This window comes from Eulemur rufifrons, chromosome 10 (genome assembly GCF_041146395.1).
Source record: "Eulemur rufifrons isolate Redbay chromosome 10, OSU_ERuf_1, whole genome shotgun sequence".
Lineage (NCBI taxonomy): Eukaryota > Metazoa > Chordata > Mammalia > Primates > Lemuridae > Eulemur > Eulemur rufifrons.
This window is the reverse complement of record NC_090992.1, coordinates 13,851,348-13,871,148: the sequence shown is the minus strand read 5'-3', so window position 1 is coordinate 13,871,148 and position 19,801 is coordinate 13,851,348. Positions and strand designations below refer to the sequence as shown.

Here is a 19,801-nt window from a genome sequence, read left to right as displayed (position 1 = left end):
ACAAATAGTCAAGAAGGGACTCAATAATTGTTTTACTTAATTAAATTAATAAATTGACTACAATTTGAATTTCCTGGATCTTTGCTGGGCTCTCCTCTCTGGTGGGCTGTCATTCCCAGACCATTGGTCTAGCCTAGGAAACAATGTCAAGTGCCCAGCCCAGCCCTTTTCAATCCAGTGCTACAGTCGAAGTGGATTGATCCCTGCTCCTGCCAAAGGCCAGTTCTCGCCCAGCTTCTCTTTATGTGACCTCATACCTTGGTCCTACTACTGGTATATAATCATAGGCCTAACTCTTCCCCTGACTCCTATGAGAAAGGTCAGTCACCTTTTCTACAACTATCATTCAGGTCCCCAAAAAGCATCTAATTCATATCACACATTCAACAAAGTAGACCAGTGTAATCCTGGTCTAAAACCTGAATATAGGAGAAAAGTTTGATACCCTCTAAAATCTGAAAAATTACCCTTACTAGCAATTCACTTGAAGACTCAGGAAGAGACTGAATTCTATTCAATATGTACTTAATGGCATCTACTAAAGATACTGTTTATCAACAGCTTGGTTTATCAGGGAGACACTGGACAAAAAAGGGCTAAGTTCTAGTTATAGCTCTCACAAACTATACAACATTGAGTAAGACCATCTTTCTAAGCCTCATTTTTCTGATCTCTAGGGGGATAAAAAAACACTACTACTCTCTCCTGACTACTGAATTTTCTAAGCCTTAAAACTTTGATACAAATTCAAGTATTTATTTAAAATTGTATTTAAACATATCAAAACTTCAGTTAAGGCAGTTAGCAAAAAGAGCAATTGTTTAGGAGATAAGAGACCTGGATTTCAGTTTTGATGCCATAATTAAAGATAAACAGCCTTATGAATTACAGCAAGTTACTTACATTTATGCCTTAGCTCCCAGATCTGAAAAAACAACTATTCTCCCTTTTAACCATGTAATAAGCATATTATAAGAATTGAATGAAATTAGGATGTAGTAATAAATAAACTTGGAAATTTCCTATCAGCAATAGGTATATTTTGCTAATTTCCTATCATCAATAGGTATATTTTGCTAATTTCCTATCATCAGTAGGTATATTTTGCCAATACTTTCTTTGTCCCACACACAGCTACTCCAGCTCAGAAACTCAACATCTGTGATAGCTCTTAGGAGTGAGGCTGAATGTTTTAAAAGCACTGATTCCTAAAGAGAGGGTAACCACCAAGTAAAGGCTTGAGCTCTTTCACCTGGGTATCTAAGGTCCTTAGTTGCTTCTCCTAGTCTCTCAAGTAGCAACAAATAGGATGGGGGAAGGGCCAATTCTATTCCAAGCAATGGGACCCCTTTCAGTGATAAACTCTCCCGGTCTCTAAAACTAATGATACAAGTTCACAACAAACTATCAATGTTTTGCACACACTTTACAAGAAATGCTTAATACTGTTTATTGTGAAACAACCATGAAGAACAAAATTCCCCATCCAAAAGTAGAAGGAAAAAAAAAGAATAAAGGCTTCTACAGCAATTACCGTTACACAGCATCTTCCATAACAATATATGGCTCCAAAACTGTATCCTGTACCAGGGGGCCATATACAAAGGGTATATTAATGCTTAGATGGCAGAATAAAACTGAGGAGGGAAGGTGTTAACTTTCTTTTCAGAATGCCTTCAAACTTAAGGCTTAAGAATATTCATATTTTACTCAAAGCTTTGATATTAACAATCAAAGCAATCGTCCAATTTCCCAAAGTATGACCTGAGAAATATTTGTTCCAAAGATTTTTAAATGATTACTCAATAAAAGGATTGTGAGGTTTGTGAAACACTACATTAAACAAAACTGTATACTGCCTTTACAACAGGACTTCTTGGAAACTTTAAGATGCTAATGTGTATTATAAATCAAAAGGTGAATATAGCAGATACTATTTCCCAAACTTATTTGCTTATAAAATCTTTCACCTTGCCCTCAAGCCTACTTGTATTTCTTCCAGGAAAAAAAAACAAACTAACAGGCCAGGCACGGTGGCTCATGCCTGTAATCCTAGCACTCTGCAAGGCCAGGGCAGGAGGATAGCTTGAAGTCAAGAGTTTGAGACCAGCCTGGGCAAGAAAGAGTGAGATCCTGTCTCTGCCAAAAATAGAAAAATTAGCTGGGTGTCCTGGTGCCTGCTTGTAGTCCCAGCTACTCAGGAAGCTGAGGCAGGAGGATTGCTTGAGCCCAGGAGTTTGAGATTGCAGTGAACTATATGATGCCACTGCAGTCTACCCGGGGTGACAGAGTGAGACTCTGTCTCAAACACAAACAAACAAACAAACAAAAAAAGGAAAAGTCTAAATTCCCCTAGTTACATCCTTTTATTCACAGCACTGGTATAGCAGTTCCCAGTACAGTTTTGTGGGTTTTTCAAGAAAGAAAGGACTGTAGTCCATCAGAAATATTATTTATCAATAGATTTTTGTACCTGAGCTCACTCAAAAGATACTCGACAATAGCTCCTAGGCACAAGAAGATACTCCTATAATAGAACTAGATCACCGAAGCAACAAAGAGGGGCAAATGATTGATTTTTGAGCATCAGTGATACCACCTAAAGATAGCCATAGCTTCAAATTCTTTCACAGCCATTTCTACCAGGTCCTACCCTAGGTTTTTTTGGTTCTCTATTTAAACATATGTTGAGGCTTACTATGTATGTTAGGCAAGGTAAAAGGTAAAGTAAGATAGTAGGTACAATCAAAAGACTTTTTACAAAAGCTCATCCCTAGGACTATCCAAACCACTAATTATAACTTTAAAAGTCAAACCTAAGAGTTGACTGGTGCATCCCAGATAGCTTACACACATCCAAGAGCTCCTAAATTGTTCCCTCTCTGAATCTCAGGAGATGGTTAGTTATATAATATTGTCAATACACTTAATGTCATAAAACTGTATACCAAAAAACGGTCAAAATGGTAAATTTCATGATATTTTACAATAGAAAAAAAGTTAAGTCTTTTAGATAAGGAAAGCCAATACATTTTTATTGCTATATAATTCATACACCATAGTCTGTTTTGATCTTTCCTAATTTTTGCTAGTTCATGCTCATCATTTTTTTCATGTGTTGTCAGAGGTCTTGGTCCTCTCTCTGTTGTCTTAAACTGTACCAGATTCACAATTCTTAGAGGTGAGAACTGTCCCGACCCCTAATTTAAATAAAATCATTTTTCCTCAGACTTAATCCTCAGTAAAGCTGAAAGAAAAAGGAAGGAAGGAAAAGAAGGAAAGGAAAGAAAGGAAGGAAGGAAGAGAAGGGAAGTGATATGGTTTGAATGTTCCCACAAAAACTCATGTTTGAAATTTAACTGCCATTTTGGCGGGGCATGGTGGCTCACATCTGTAATCCTAGCACTCTGGGAGGCCAAGGCAGGAGGATCACTTGAGGTCAGGAGTTCAAGACCAGCCTGAGCAAGAGCCAGACCCCATCTCTACCAAAAATAGAAAAATTAATCAGACATCATGGTGCATGCCTGTAGTGCCAGCTACTCCGGAGGCTGAGGCAGGAGGATCATTTGAGCTCAGGAGTTTGAGGTTCCTGTGAGGTAGGCTGATGCCACAGCATTCTAGCCCAGGTGACGGACGGACGGAAGGAAGGAAAGAAGGAAGGACAGAAGGAAGGGAGGAAGGAAGGAATTTAATTGCCATTTTAACAGTACTGTGAGGTGAAGCCTTTAAGAAGTGATTAATGCCATTATCACTGGACACAGGAGTAGGCTCTGATATAAAGATTGAGTTCAACTCAACTTCCTCTCTCTGTTTCATGTGCTCTCATCTTCTGCCATGAGATGACCCTTACCAGATGCCAGTGCCATGCTATTTCACTTCTCAGACTTCAGAATCATGAGGCAAATAAATCTTTTCTTTATAAATTATCCAATCTGTGGGTAATTTATTACTTTTAATAATTATTTAATTTTTTAATTACAAAAATTTATAATTTATTTAATTATAGCAACAGAAAACAGACTAAGACAGGAGGTAAATGAAGAGACGAAGGAAAGGAGGCAGTAAGGCAGGAAGAAATGAAGGGACCGGAAAGGAAGGAGGCAGGGAAAAGGAAGTAGGGCAGGGAGGCAAGCAGAAAGGATGTATGGACAGACAAACCACTGACTTGGTAATCTAAAAGGTTATACAATGTGTACACCCCATGAGACTCCTTTGTTTTGCAAGAAAGACAGCTTATCAGTTTGCCCAAGCTCCTTAGCAAACCAGGAGCCATCTGCTACACATTCCATCCCCCCTGCTATAATTCATGTTCCACTTAACAATTCCTTTCCTTTTGAAAACTGCTCTACTCTGCAAGAGTACAACAGAACAATCCTTCAGATGCTTACTAAATCAATCCACTACCTGTTTCACGGCATAGCAGAAATCGGAGACGTCAAAATATCCAAACCATTGAGGACGCAGAGGCTGCCTATGCAAAGAACACACTGGGGGAAAGCTGGGGCTCAAATTCCCAGCTTTTTATGTATTATGAATCCTGTAACCACAACTGCAGATGAATCCCTACACTTCACCCTTCAACAGAAGTTCTCTAGACTCCAAAATTTAAAAACAGGCAACTAACTTCAAACTACATGGTTGTAAGTTTACATCAGGAATTATTAGTAAAAGACTTATTATTTATTTTCCATATTCTGCTGCTGCTACTCTTTAAGGAAGGAAGATGGGGAAAGAGGAAAGTAAGGAGAAAGAAGACTTATCTTTTCCCTCAGATTGTGTGAGAAAAGATCATTTTCCTAGCCAAAGCAGTATGTACCATGACATTATAAGCAGCTATGATCCTTCCAGCACACTACCTTGAGAACTCTTTATACCTCATCAATCCAATAGTCTTATATCTTCTTACAGAGTTTAAGAAATACAGGGGTTGAATTAGGTTTGCCAAAAAACTTTGATTAAAATAACTAAAACCACATTTTACTGAGAATCCAAGAAGCTAAGAGAAGATACTAAATCTCAAAAGTGATCTCTCTTTGGAGTGTAGTCTTGGAGGAGGACACAAGACCTCTCATTTGGAATTTTGTTTAATTCCTTTCCAAATCTTCTGCTCAACTTTAATCTTCAGGCCACAGAGGCAATATATGGGAGCTTAGTTAAAGCCTTTTGGGAAGCTACAAGAAAGACATTTAACGCAGGTCTCTGGATCAAGCTGAGTTAAATGGGAAGAACCACTTTTTATTTCTGAAAACTACCAACTATTAGATATTAGAGGCTTTCTGCAGTCTTACTGTCTGTCAGCTAAGTTGTTCGGAGCACAAGAATAAGAGCATGGAATAGTCTTAGAGAGAACCAGAGAATGCATTTCTAATCCTAGCCAGCCTTGGTTACCACTGGGGACAAAATATTCACAGTTTATATTTGTGTAGCTGTTTACAGATTACAAAACACATTGCTATGCCCTGTCATTTGATAAAACACCTTTGTGAAGTAAAAAGGGCCAATATTTTGATAAAATATCTTAGTGACGTAGTCAGGGTATTAGGATAACCCCCCCCCCATCCATCCCTTTTCACATTAATAAAAATAAGTTTAACAAGGATAAGAGATTTGTCCAAGGTCATTCAATAAATAGATGCCTCTGAGCAAACCTATCATCACAAAGACTAGCTCTCAATGCCTCAAATATCATGGCTAAAGGACTCCCAAATCTCCGTCTTCAACTCAAACATGTGAGTGCCTGAACTCTCTACTGTCTGAGATCCGGATATCTCCATGTTCACATCCCATCACCTCAGACACAACATACCATCTCCTCATTCAAATGTTCCTATTCTTTCACTAGTACTATCACTCTCTGACAACCAGGCACAGAAGGCTGATTTCAGCTTTGACTCTCTACCTCCTCCTCCCCACTGGCTTTGTTAAATCACGCCAATTCTCTTTGACAAAGATATACAGACTGCTTGCATTTCTACTGAGCACAAATGCTTCTGTTTGACTTTGCCCTTCCCACTTTCTCAACCCTTACTTGGCCCTCATCATCCTATATTTACCACTCTAATATTTTCCCTATAGTCTTCCTATCTTTAGCCTCTCCCTCTCCCCAGTTCTTATGCCCCACTTTAAAATTAGTCTCCCTAACCCACACATCATAGCACCACTGTGCTTCTAAATCTTCAGCAACTTCCAAACATCTCTTGGATAATGTCCAGATACTCAGGCACAATGAAAATATGTTTCCAACCCCATCTTCCACTATTCTTCCATAAATAAACACTAATATTAGATTGATTTTACCCTTTCCCCAAATCCTTCAGGTAATTACAATCCCACTTCACTCCACTAAGGATCTCCAACAGTGAGACTGTGACCTTCATGTCTTTGCTCACATTTTTCCTATTCCTTCTCCCCAACCCTCTGCTTCCACTACCAGATTGTCTCTTTGAGAATGACCATGTATTTCATGTCTATTTCACTACAGTGCCAAAAGCAGGCATCCAGACAACAGCTGACTGACAATGAATGGGAATCCCCTAAAAACACATGTCCTTCTGGATAGTCAGAGGTGGGACACTGAGGACACTACAAAGAAGTCATTCAGTATATATTTACGGAGCATCTTTTATTGCTCTGAAGTGTCTTATTGTAGCTTGTCAATTTGAGTCTTGAATCATTTAGCACCACATAGTAAAAATATTAAAAACTGTACTCGTAATTTTTTTTAATTTCCAAGAAGAGTGCTATTTGAATCTTAGTCAATTTTAAAGACCTAAGATAATTCTTGTCTAGGGAAGAGACGGTAGAGGAAGACGTGTGGTTATTTAAACCAACTGAATCCATGCACTGGACTGATATATGTTACATAGTGTTCTCTCTCCCTCTCTCTCTCTCGCCATATTTTTTAATTAAAACAAAATATTTTATGCAAGGTGTAAAAGATTTTAAAGAATCACTTTAGGCCGGGCGCGGTGGCTCACGCCTGTAATCCTAGCTCTCTGGGAGGCCGAGGCGGGTGGATCGCTTGAGGTCAGGAGTTCGAGACCAGCCTGAGCAAGAGCGAGACCCTGTCTCTACTAAAAATAGAAAGAAATTATATGGACAACTAAAAATCTATATAGAAAAAATTAGCCGGGCATAGTGGCGCATGCCTGTAGTCCCAGCTACTTGGGAGGCTGAGGCAGTAGGATCGCTTAAGCCGAGGAGTCTGAGGTTGCTGTGAGCTAAGCTGACGCCACGGCACTCACTCTAGCCTGGGCAACAAAGTGAGACTCTGTCTCAACAAAAAAAAAAAAAAAAAAAAAAAAGAATCACTTTGTTTTCCGAGCTGTTCTGCAGAAATCTACAAAATGTAATCTACAATTAAAGGCAGCAGCATCTCTGTGCCTGAGAGCTAAGAAAAAAATATTAACCAACAAAGGCAGCAGCATAAAAACAGGCAGCAGTGCAAGAATGCACCGGAACATACAGCAAGATTCCAGTGAAACATCCATCACTGGACACTCTTCACACACCCTAACAACTTTGGTGCTCTTGCTATCAGGGATCTGAGCTCTTCAAAATTTATTGTTTCCTCCCCTCCTTTCTCAGATTTGACACTTATTCAGAAGTGTCATGAATATATACTAGAGACACTTTTCAAACCCTTTCTACTGTGTGCAACAGGGAATACCACCAGCATAAATTATACAACAGCTGGTACAGAGGTTATGGACACAGGGCTACAAAAAGGTTTTGAATATGGTTTCTCTTCTTTTTTTCTTTTTGTTTTTGTTTTGTTTTTTGCAGTCATCTCTTTTAACCCTGAGAAAGATTGGGTGCCTCTTTGTCTCCACTGCTCCTAAAGGCTTGCTCTATGAGGAACAAACTCTACATAAAAGGCTCTGCTTTATAAGTGAATATTTGGAATTTCATTCCAGATTCTCATCTGCCTTCTTTTACGTGTAAATACAAGAATTCCCCCTGTATGTTGCGGGGATATTGTGATTCTCAACACAGTAATATATAAAGTATCTAGCCCTCCCACAAAACACTTAATAAATGGTGGTGGCTATTTTTATTCTCAGGTTTCTTCCTTGGTATATGATGTTCTTGGGATGTTGCTGCTATTAAGGTATAAGACCAAAGTCAGAATCCTAGACTGCATAAATTCCACATTTAATTATCACAAAAACCCAGCTGGAACTAGGCTGAATAAGAGATACTTGGGAGCAGACGTGGTAGCTCAGGCCTATAATTCTACACTTTGTGAGGCCAAGGCAGGAGGATTGTTTGAGGCCAGGAGTTCGAGACCATCCTGAGCATCACAGTTGACACCCCCATCTCTACAAAAAATACAAAAGTTAGCCAGGCCTGGTAGCCCATGGTGGCTATAGTCCCAGCTACTTGGGAGGCTGAGGCAGGAAGATAGCTTGAGCCCAGGAGTTTGAGGTTACAGAGTGCTATGACAATGCCACTGCACTCCAGCCTAGGCAAGAGAGCAAGATCTTGCCTCAAAAAAGAAAAAAAAAAAAACCTAAACTAAAAAAAGGATACTTGGGCAACACAGGTCATTTAACACTCTTACCCCGAACATTATGAAGGTGAATGTCAATTACGCTGGTTTAATCAGAAAAAGAATCTCTGGACTCACAAAGTAATTCATAAAGCTGCAAAATAGTTGTCTCTAATTGGCAGATAAATTACAAGGAGAAAAGGCCTCGTCCGAGAGATTACTGTTCTTATTGTTCAAACAAGTACATATGATTTATCACTTTTTCATAATTACACTGGCTTCACCATAGATTGTGGGCAATCTGAGGGAATGGACTTCTATAAAATGTCTATGTATATCCATAAATACCTTACAGTTTCTAATAAACAGAACACACAGTTTAATTTATACCACACTTGGCTCAAAAGGGTCGAGAATAAATCAAACAAGGAAGGCAGACTATTCCCACTGCTGAGAAAACATAGCATTGAATAGAATCAGCAGCTATCAGAGAAAGAGAAGTACAGAGAGTAACTGGAACCTAGTCCCACCCCTCCATCAGGCACACAATATTCTTAATATTCCTCCAATTTAAGGAAAGAGTAAAACTCATTTGTTAGTTTTTAACTTGGGAGTTTGTACAACCAGCAAATTATTCTAAGCTATCAAACAAAGGTAACAGGGACCTAACAAGTAGACTCTACTAGGCGTATGTACATTTTTAAATAGAATACAAAGTTAACTGAAGATTTAAAGCAGAGATCTCAAACTAGACTGCAGCATATCAATGTCCATAGATCAGTTTTGTTTAGCCCACACATTAGTGTTTTTAAAATTTAAAATTTTAACTGCTAGAACTTAACTTGGAAATTACACGTAAAATTTCTGATTCCTAATATCAAATATCACTCTCTTGGGGCAAAAAAATCAGATATGACAATGATGGGTCCGTATTCCCAATAAGATACCTGATCACATGAACTAAAGAGTTATCCCCTTTAAATTGGTCCATGCTCTCTAGCTTGCACCAGTCTTCACTCAGACCCATTTTACAGATGGGGAATCTAAAGTGAGAGGTTCTCAAAATCTGCTAGCAAAACACCTGTTTGTGGCTGGGCATGGTGGCTCATGCCTGTAATCCTAGCACTCTGGAAGGCTGAGGCTGGAGGATTGCTTGAGGCCAGGAGTTCAAGACCAGCCTGAGCAAGAGAGCAAGACCCTGTAACTGCAAAAAACACAAAAATTACTGGGGTATGGTGGCATGTACACGTAGTCCCAGATGCAGGGGAGGCTGAGGCAAGAGGATGGCTTGAGCCCAGGAGTTTGAGGATGCAGTGAGCTGTAATGATGCCACTGCATTCTAAGCCCAGGCGGGCCACAGAGGGAGATCTTATCTCAAAAAAACAAACAAAAAAACCCCACAATAACAACAAAAACACCTGCTTGTGAATGTTGCTAACTCCAGGGCTTTCACTCTTAACAGCTCTACAACTAGACCTCCAAATAAAATGTTAGAAGAGGTATTCAAAAGACCTGTACATGAATGTTTATAGTAGTTTTATTCATAATAGCCTAAAATCTGCAAGCAATCCAAATGTCTATCAACTGGTAAATGGATACACAAATTGTGGTACACCCATACAGTTACAAAGACTCAACTGATAAATGACACATGAATATCTCAAAATCATTATATTAAGTAAAAAAGTCAGACTCAAAAGACAACACATTCTCTGACTGCATTCATATGAAATTCCAGAGAAGACAAAACTATAGTGATACCAAACAAATCAGAGATTGGAGGCCGGGCGCGGTGGCTCACGCCTGTAATCCTAGCACTCTGGGAGGCCGAGGTGGGCGGATCGTTTGAGCTCAGGAGTTCGAGACCAGCCTGAGCAAGAGCGAGACCCCATCTCTACTAAAAATAGAAAGAAATTATATGGACAGCTAAAAATATATATAGAAAAAATTAGCCGGGCATGGTGGCGCATGCCTGTAGTCCCAACTACTCGGGAGGCTGAGACAGGAGGATCCCTTGAGCTCAGGAGTTTGAGGTTGCTGTGAGCTGACGCCACGGCACTCACTCTAGCCTGGGCAACAAAGTGAGACTCTGTCTCAAAAAAAAAAAAAAAAAATTAACAGAGATTGGAGCCAGAGGAGAAGGGAGGAGGAATGACCACAAAAGAGACATGAGGGAACTTTATCTATGTAAATTATACTTCAACAAAGCTAAATTTGAGAAAGAAGTGTTTATAAAATATTAGAAAACTACCAAAAATAATACTACCAACTCTATCTGGGAAAGTTTGGGAAAGCTTTAGGAAAAAGGTGAATTGGATCTCATCACAGAACAATTTATAGGTGCACAGGAAGTAGAAAATAGGGCACATAAGTCACATTCTACACTGTAGCATACGAAGAAGTGGCATCTTTCAATACAAAGGAAAATGTTTCATAAAATAAATTCATAAGGATGGACATTTAATATTTAAATAAGTATCAAAGACTTGTTGATCTTACAAGATTTCCCAAAAAGGAAACAACTCATAGACATATATTTCTATTTAGATGCAAAATAAACAGTGTGAAAGAATTTGTTTTTTGGTATTGGGGTGTTTTTTTTGAGACAGAGTCTCACTCTGTTGCCTAGGCTGGAGTGCCCTGTGGTCAGCCTAGCTCACAGCAACCTCAAACTCCTGGGCTCAAGCGATCCTCCTACCTCAGCCTCTTAAGTAGCTGTGACTACAGGCACGCACCACCACGCCCGGCTAATTTTTTCTGTTTTTAATAGAGACAGGGTCTGGCTCTTGCTCTTGCTCAGGCTGGTCTTGAACTCCTGACCTCAAAAAATTCTCCTGCCTCGGCCTCCCAGAGTGCTAGGATTACAGGCGTGAGCCACTACACCTGGCCTATTTTGCTTTTAAATAAAGGTAAGGATCAAAGAGAAACCCAAAGGGATAGGGAGGTGAAATAAAGGCAAGGACACATAAGAGTCGGGAAGAGAGAAGAAAAGAGGTGGGTCAGACCTTGACTAGAAACTAAACGAAAAACTAAAAACTAGAAGATACCAACCAACCGAAGTCAGAGCTACAGAGAAAACAGACCCAAAACCTGACAGTGTACAACAGGCCCAAGAGAATTAGATGAAAAAGCGAAAGCAAAAAAAGTTCTTTCCTCCTAAATCTTACAAATCAGTTTCCTCCTCTTCCATTCTCCAACCCCATCTCTGCCTTAGCTCAAACTTCATACCCAAACCCATACACCCTACACCTCTTACATACCTTTTATACTTCCTCAAATGGACTAGAATGCTTCCTTCACTAATCTTCAAAACTCAGTTCGAATGCCACTCATTTTCTGTGAAGCTTCTTCAACTTTCTCAGGCAAAGTTAGCAGTCCCTCTTCCATATTTTCAGAACATTTTGCTCTGAAAAACTATCATAACAAATTGGACTGCAATGTCTGTCTCCTCTCCTAGTCTATGGGCAACTCTAGTAGCAGATTCAATCATAAGGATGAAAACCTTACTAAAACGCAGACTGTATAAGGCCAGCTCATTTTATACAACACAAATAGGATACTAGATGTTTTCCTGTTTTAAAGAATTCTATAATGAATCTTTTGAACAAAAGTACACGAACCCTACTCCTAATTCCTGCCCATACCATCGAGGACCTTTTTACAAGTTTTATTTTTGTAGTGCCTTAAATTTCTCAATGAATGGCAAACCTATAATAGAGAAGGTGAAAATTCCATCAGGAATGGTGTATAGCAGACAAAGGAAGTTCCTCTATAAAATAAAAGGAGTACCATAAACCCTCAAAGACAAAACATTATACTGAAGAAAATAAGTGTACAACAAGAATCTGAAGAAAAATGAGGACAAGAAATCAGCAAGATCTTGAGACTTTCATAAGAAATTGTCAAAGTTGATAATACCCAAAGATAAATAAGTAAAAACAAGACTTAGTAACAAAAGGTATACAAGTGGTTTTGGTGTTGAAAGAACAGAACGATGGGATGATTAGAGTTGCCAATAATATTAGGGAGAGTAGTAGTTTAGAAAGCTGTTTAGGGAGGAGAGTTACAATACAGATTTTGGAAAAAAGGTCATGAATTGGTGAAAATACATAAGGCTTGGCTGGTGACGGAACTGAATGGTACTGTATTCACAAAGTACAATACCATTGCAATATCCTGCATCAAACTCTTTCCAAGTCTAACCTACTCCATGGGGGTGAATCAAACTTATTAGCAAGAATGATTTTACAGTGCTCCCCTGAGAGATCCTGCTATATAGATGAACAATGATCCCAAACTTTTAAGAAATAAGAGATTCCATTCATATCTGCCAAACATCCAGAAACCAAGTGTTCCAAGAACTAATGACAAATCCAAAGAACAAAGCACAGCATTTTTTGTACCTGGGAGGAGTATTCAACAAGTCTAACTAATGGAGTTTATCAGGAAACAAATTAACAAAAGAATTAAAGGAATTTATAGACATCATCAAAATAGCTTTTCCACAAACTTCCTTCCTACCTCAGCCTCTCAAGTAGCTAGGACTACAGGTGCACACCACCATGCCTGGCTAATGTCTCATTATTTTTTGTGGAAACAGGGGTCTCCCTATATTGCCCAGGCTAGTCTTGAACTCCTGACCTCAAGGGATCTTCCCACCTCAGCCTCCCAAAGTGCTGGGATTACAGGCATGACCCACCATGCCCAGCCTGAACCGTTTATTTATATAGTCTGCAAAACTTGAACATCTAAGTACTTAAAACCCAGTGACAGATGTCTTAGAAATGGGGTTTATAAACTATAGCCATGCAGGCACAATCTGTTCTTGTAAATAAAGTTTTATTGGAATACAGCCCAAACATAGTTTCTAAGGCATTTTCATGCTACAAATTGCAGAACTGGGTAGTTGTGACAGATCCCATACAGAAAGAAAAATCTGTTAACTCCTGTCTTAGAATAATCAGAACCACCTGACATATTTATGCCTAGTCTAAAAGAGCTACTGAATTTGGTGAAAGCGTCAGTGAATTGTTCCCCAAAACATCCAAATAGAAACCCACATCATGAGGCTGGGCGTGGTGGCTCACACCTGTAATTGCAAGACTCTGTCACCAAAAAAAAAAAAAAGTAAAAAAGAAACCCATGTGGAAAACAAGCTGCTAATTCATTTCAAAATCATGTAACTGCCAATCCTGGCTAAAAATTGGGCTTTAAAGCAAAAAGTGAATTTAGTTCTTTGTGTGTGTGTGTGTGTGTGTGAGATAGGGTCTTGCTCTGTCACCCTAGCTAGAGTGCAGCAGCGTCATCATAGTTCACTTTAACCTCCAACTCCTGGGCTCAAGCAATCCTCCTGCCTCAGCCTCCCTAGTAGCTGGGACTACAGGTGGGCACTACCATGTTCAGCTAATTTTTGTATTTTTGAGGAGACAGGGTGTCACTCTTGCTCAGGCTGTTCTCGAACTCCTGGCCTCAAGCAATCCTTCTGCCTTGGCCTCTCAAAGTGTCAAGATTATAGGTGTGAGCCACAGAGGCTGGTTGAGTTCTCTTTCTTTTAAAAACTGTGCTACATTAACAGAATGAACATACAAACTCATTATACTTCATTGTCACTTGCACTTAGCTCGCCACGATCAGGAATCATTCTAGTTATGCCTTTACTCCTTACACTGGCATCCTAGAACCCACACACATCCAATCAGTAAACTAAACATTGTTTCTTTTATTTTGTTTTGGTTTTTGAGACATAATCTTGCTCGGTTGCCCAGGCTAGAGTGCTCTGGTGTCAGCCTAGCTCACGAAACCTCAAATTCCTGGGCTCAAGTAATCCTCCTGCCTCAGCCTCCCAAGTAGCTGGGACTAGTGGCATGCACCACCATGCCCGGCTAATTTTTTTCTATTTTTAGTAGAGACAGGGTCTTGCTTTTGCTCTGGCTGGTCTCAAACTCCTGAGCTCAAGCAATCCTCCCACCTCAGCCTCCCAGAATGCTAAGATTACAGGTGTGAGCCACCACACCTAGCCTAAACACTGTTTTTATAAAAGCTTGTTTTCACCTGCCATGACAGACAGAATGAGATGGCAAGTAGAGCATTCAAAATCTCCTCTGGATGTATTTAGCCAGCTGCTTCTATATTTACTAATCTAAAAATCCCAAGTCCCAAATACTAGTCAGATGAAAGAATTACATCCAAGTAAGTTCTGTTGAATCTATTTGCCATTCTTAGAATCAGAAAATATATAATATGCTAATTGATTGCCTTTATCAACCAATGTAACAATGAAAACTGCCTTGAATAAGTATTCTAGGTTTCAATAAGTTTTTATTTTAATTTTAGCTATATTTCTCCATTATAACTAATTATGGCATTGTTAAGGGCTAGGGTTCAGAAAGCAACACAATACTATGTGATAAAATGAGAATCAGTAAAAAAAAGTTAATATTTTTTATTTACTGTAAAAGTTACACTTAAGAACTGAAGTCTATCAAATAGCCAGGGATTATATTTTCATGTATCATTCTTAACAGAACTGTGAGTAGTCATACCAAACTAATACAAAATTAAATCATTTATTTACCAATTATTATTTTTCTCCAGTTAACAAATTAGTAGATAATACAAATTCTTAAACAAATACAGCTAATTCTTGATTGGCCCCTGCAAGATATATCTAAGTAAGGCATGTTCCTACCTCTAAGTGCTTAGGCAAAGATGCATCAATAGCCTGATACCTTTGACGATACCAATAGAAAAACCTGTAGGTTGCAAGCCTAAATCATTTAACAAGGCCAACATGATGCCAAAATAATCACGATACAATTAAAGTAAGTGACTTCCTAATTATTCATACCACCATTGGTGTATCTCCTAGCTATTTTGCTAAATAGGAAAAAAATATTTAAAAGTACAATCAAGTGACAACCAGTTTACCACAGATCTCAAGATTCACAAGATCAGATCTGGATCTTATTTCTCACCTGCAGGGTATTAGCAAGACAAAATCCTAAAGAACCTTCAAAACTAAATAATTTTTTCAAGGCTCAGTTTTTTCCGGAAGTTAATTTATGTGAACTACCAATTTATGTGAGCAAGAGGGGCAAACTACTACTAACATTAGGACAAACAGGGGGCCTGATCTTTAGAAGGTATCCTGATGAAAAAATGGAAACCCCGCCCAATCCTCAACTTTCTTGGCTTTTCTAGTACTGTTTTCTTTTACAAAATTCAGAAAATCAAAACTTCCCCCTCACTGCCTGCCTTTTTCTCAGGCCTGGTACAGAAAATCAGACCGCTAGTCATCCAAGTACCTCCTTAAGGTAGTCTTAAGGCTCAAGCCAGTTCAGAAACAGCAGAAAGGTTTGCTTTCTTGGGTTAAAGGAGGGCGATTATAGGGTTTGGCGGCCAGGTTTGTCAGAGAGCTTCGGGCGGAGAAAGAGGGAGAATCCAAAGGCTCAGCTCCGTCTAGTCCCAGGAACCACCCCCAGGGGAGGCTTGACTGCCCTCCGTACTTCCCTGCCTCCTCAGCTCGTGTGAGGACAGCGGTGGGTCGGGGTCAGGCTCCCCTGAGCTACTTCCTGGTCTGATCGGACTCGCCTTCGGACACCCGAAACGCCCCCGGCCCGGCTCCCTTGCACTTTGCCCTGTCTCCTCCCCTCTCAGTGACCCACCACCACGGGTCCCCTCCCATCTAACATGGCCGCCCCGGCCGGCCCACCCCCGGCACAGCCTAACAAATTGGGGCGTCCACGGCACCGCCTCCCCCGCGCCCATTGGTCCCGCTGCCTCCGTCCGCCTGCTCCATTGGACGGCATAACCTGCCACTCAGTTCCAAGGGCTCCGCCTCCGAGCCGCTTCAAGCTGCTCTGAGAAGACATATAAACAAATCCCGAGAGGGAGGCCCCTCTCGCCCGTCGCCTCTGGGGCGGGGACGGAAGGGGGAGCGGCTACCCCCGAGACACCCCTGCCTGGACCCCCCCACCCCCAGCCCGCACCTCCTTGTCTCCTGCCAGCCTGGCTCCAACCTTCGCGGCCCCGGCCCTTCCTCACACGCCCCTCTCTCTCCTCCTCCCCCGCCAGCCTCGCCTCCCCTCCCCTCCCGGGCCCCTCCCACCCGCTCGCTTCTCTGACAGGCCGGTTGCCGGCAGCCGCGGCCCCGGGCTCAGAGGCAGCAGGGAAGGGCCGGGCGGACACCCGGTGCTGCCCACCCCCGACCTAGCCTGCTGCCCGCCCGCGGGTCCCCTCTACGGCCGCCCCGCGCTTTTATATAACCGTCCCGGGCCAGGAGTGGGGGAGGGGAGCGGAGCCTCCGTGACCCACAGGCGGTGGCCCGCGGCCCGCGCGCCCCCAGACCCGGCCCTTGTCCCGGCCCCCGCCCCGCGCCGGCCCAGCCCAGAGCCCCGGCGCTGCTGCCTCCTAGGCCAGCAGCCCTCCTCCGCCCCCCGCTCGGCTCGTCCCCCAGCCCAGGCTCCTGAGGGCTCCGGGCAACGGGCAGCGGTGCTCACCTGTGGGTGTGGGGGCGGCTCAGGGGCTGGGTCCGGTTCCGCTGCAGGGGCCACGGCCCCTCTCCATGCTGCCTCGGGTTTGTTTTGTTTATGTCCTTCCTGACGGGTTCCCGGAAATCGCGTGACTCGCCCCCCTCACGTGGGCCGCGGCGAGGAGGAGGAGGGAGGCGGGGGCCCGCCGGCCTTGGGCCAATCGCGAGGCGCTCTGTAGCTCGGCCAATCAGGGGCTCGGCCCTGCAGGGCACCCCTGTCACATGACGCCGGAGGGGCGGGTTGCCGGGAAAAACCAGGAAGAGAGGGCGGAGCGGGGGCTCGGCGCTTGCCACTGCAGCGTGGGTGTGGGCGGTCTCTGATACCCAGCCACAATCTCATGTTTGTAGAGGATGTTCTTTTTATAAAGGCTTTCATATCCAGCATTTTATTTGATTTCAAAACTACGCGGTGAGGCCTGAAGTCAAGGTTTGCAAACCATTTTATAGTTTAAGTTCACCGAAACTTGAAAGAGCTAAAGGAACATTTACTTAATTAGTAGCGGGATTGTATCCACGTTCCGTTTTATGGATGGCCTTCCCAGCTGAACGTTTTTTTAATTATTTATTTTTTGTAACTCATACATTCATCCCTAATGAACATTTTAATTCACTGAGAGACTGAGCTTGCCTTTAGTCGTTCATTCATTCACTGGTTCAGCTAATATTTATTGAGCACGTATTCCCAGGCACGGGGATCAGACTGTGTGCACCTTTAAGAGAGAGACTCGTACATAATTGTACAAATAAAATGCTACTAGAAGCGCCTAGACAAAAAAGCCTTCCTAACACACGGTCCTGAGGTTTTCTTGGGCTTCTTAATCCTATTAATAACAGCAACCTTTCATTGAACATGTACTCTGTATGGTGGGCTCATCATCTCAATTGTTTCTCCTTGCAAGCACATACCCATTTTTTTTAGAGGGAAATTAAGGCTCGGAGGAGTTTAGTTAGCTGCCCAACGTCAGACAGCTAATAAATGACCTGGCTAGGACTGCAACCCTGGTCTGTTATAACAGTCTGTACTTTCAGAACGCTCTTTATATTTCTTAAGGGCACAGACTTTATCTTCTGAGTACCCAACAGAAATTTGATTTTAGTAAGCATAGGGAAAGGAGGATTGAGAAACAAAGACACTTGGCCAGATCCCTTCAGGATGCCAGTTCTCTCTTAGGAATAATTGCCTTGGAAAACATGACTCCCCTTTGCACAGATTTAGGAAAGTAGTATATTGTCATTGTCAAAACAATGGACTTTGGAATCAAAAAGACTTCCATAGATCATAATCTTAAATACAGCAGGGACTGGCAGTGTTGTTTATCCTCTACTTCCATGCTTGGCACATAGGCAGTCATTGCATACTGGTTGAATGAATAACCTGGATTTGAATTCTTCACATGTAAACCAGCACAAATTACTTAACCTCTGTGAGGCTCAGTTTCCTCCTCTGTAAGTACTTTATGGGGTTGATGTGAGAATTAAGTGAAATAATTCATACAAAGCACTTACCATAATGCCTGGCATATAGTAAGCACTTAGTGAATGGTAGTGTTTTAGATTGTTTCAAGGCCATCATTTGCAAGATCTCTAGACTTTAGCAGGTTAACAGCCACTAAAATCATACTTTTTAAAAAATAGAGACAGGGTCTCACTATGTTATCCAGACTACAGTGCAGTGACTATTCACATACACTATCATAACTCACTTCCACCTCAAACTCCTGGGCTCAAGTGATTCTCCCTCCTCAGCCTCCTGAGTAGCTGGGACTACAGGTGCACACCACCTCGCCCAGCTCTAAAATAATACTTTTGCACACAAAATTAATAAGAAGGTGTATGTAGACATCTAAGGGGAAAATACAAAAGTAAACCTGTCCTCTGTATCCCTCACAATGCCAAGCACACAGTAGGGCCTCGATACCCAATGAAGGAATGAGTATTTTCCCTACTGCACAGTATGTAGCAGGATTGTAATTATTTTCTTTTTCAAATCTAACGCATACCACCTTCTAATTTTCCACATCAACTGGAGTTAAAATTGAACCCTGAATAGACACTAGCTTGGGAAATTTGAGCCAGGTTCCCTCAACTTGTTCACATGAGATTCATGCATTAAATCTCCATGGAATACATTACAGACTATCCTCTCTTGTAATACTATATTTGGAAAAGCTGCAGCAGATGGTAGCTTTTTCACTGTTACACTGCCCTCTGGACAGACATTTTCACCTCCTCCACTGGGCAACAGTTCCTTGGGGTCAGGAAGCAGCCAGGTTCATTTCCTAGCAGGAAGTCTGCCCATTGAAGGTGCTCACTAGTGAATTACACTAGATTCCCACCTGTGCATCTTCCACTGTCTTGGAAAAGATGGAGTTTTGGCTAATGGAGACCTTTCGATCAAGGTTTGTTAATGACGATATCCTGCTCTGAAATGAATGAAATCACTGGCTCCTAATTGATTTGTGTTTCTCTGGGTTTTATCCTGCCAGATTCTGCCACAAAGTTGGCAGGAAGTTGGAACTCTGAAATAGCACTGGCTTGAGGTTTAGGAGGCTCTTCTTGTTTTAGCCACAAAGCAGTAACCAACTGGGGTTGCTACTTCCAAAGTGTTTAACCTTGCCCCTGGGGAATAATTTACATACTGGTATAGCTGAGTCAGGAAAATATGTTTTATACATATGAGACAATGAGGAAACAAAGCAATAGGTACTTAGGACTCCACTGAAGTCTTAAAAATAAAGTATTTATTTTTGATTAGGTAACATATCCATGGTACAAAATTC

At 41.5% G+C, this 19,801-nt stretch overlaps 1 protein-coding gene across 1 annotated transcript in view; it reads right to left on the bottom strand.

The window, feature by feature from the left end:
• The window catches only part of CREBRF (CREB3 regulatory factor), a 50,016-nt gene extending 32,961 nt beyond the window's left edge, over window positions 1-17,055 (bottom strand). The window contains exon 1 of the mRNA XM_069484187.1: window positions 16,990-17,055. The gene's annotated coding sequence lies outside the window, so the exon portion shown is untranslated. The remainder of the gene's footprint in view (window positions 1-16,989) is intronic.
• Between the last annotated feature and the right edge of the window lie 2,746 nt (window positions 17,056-19,801).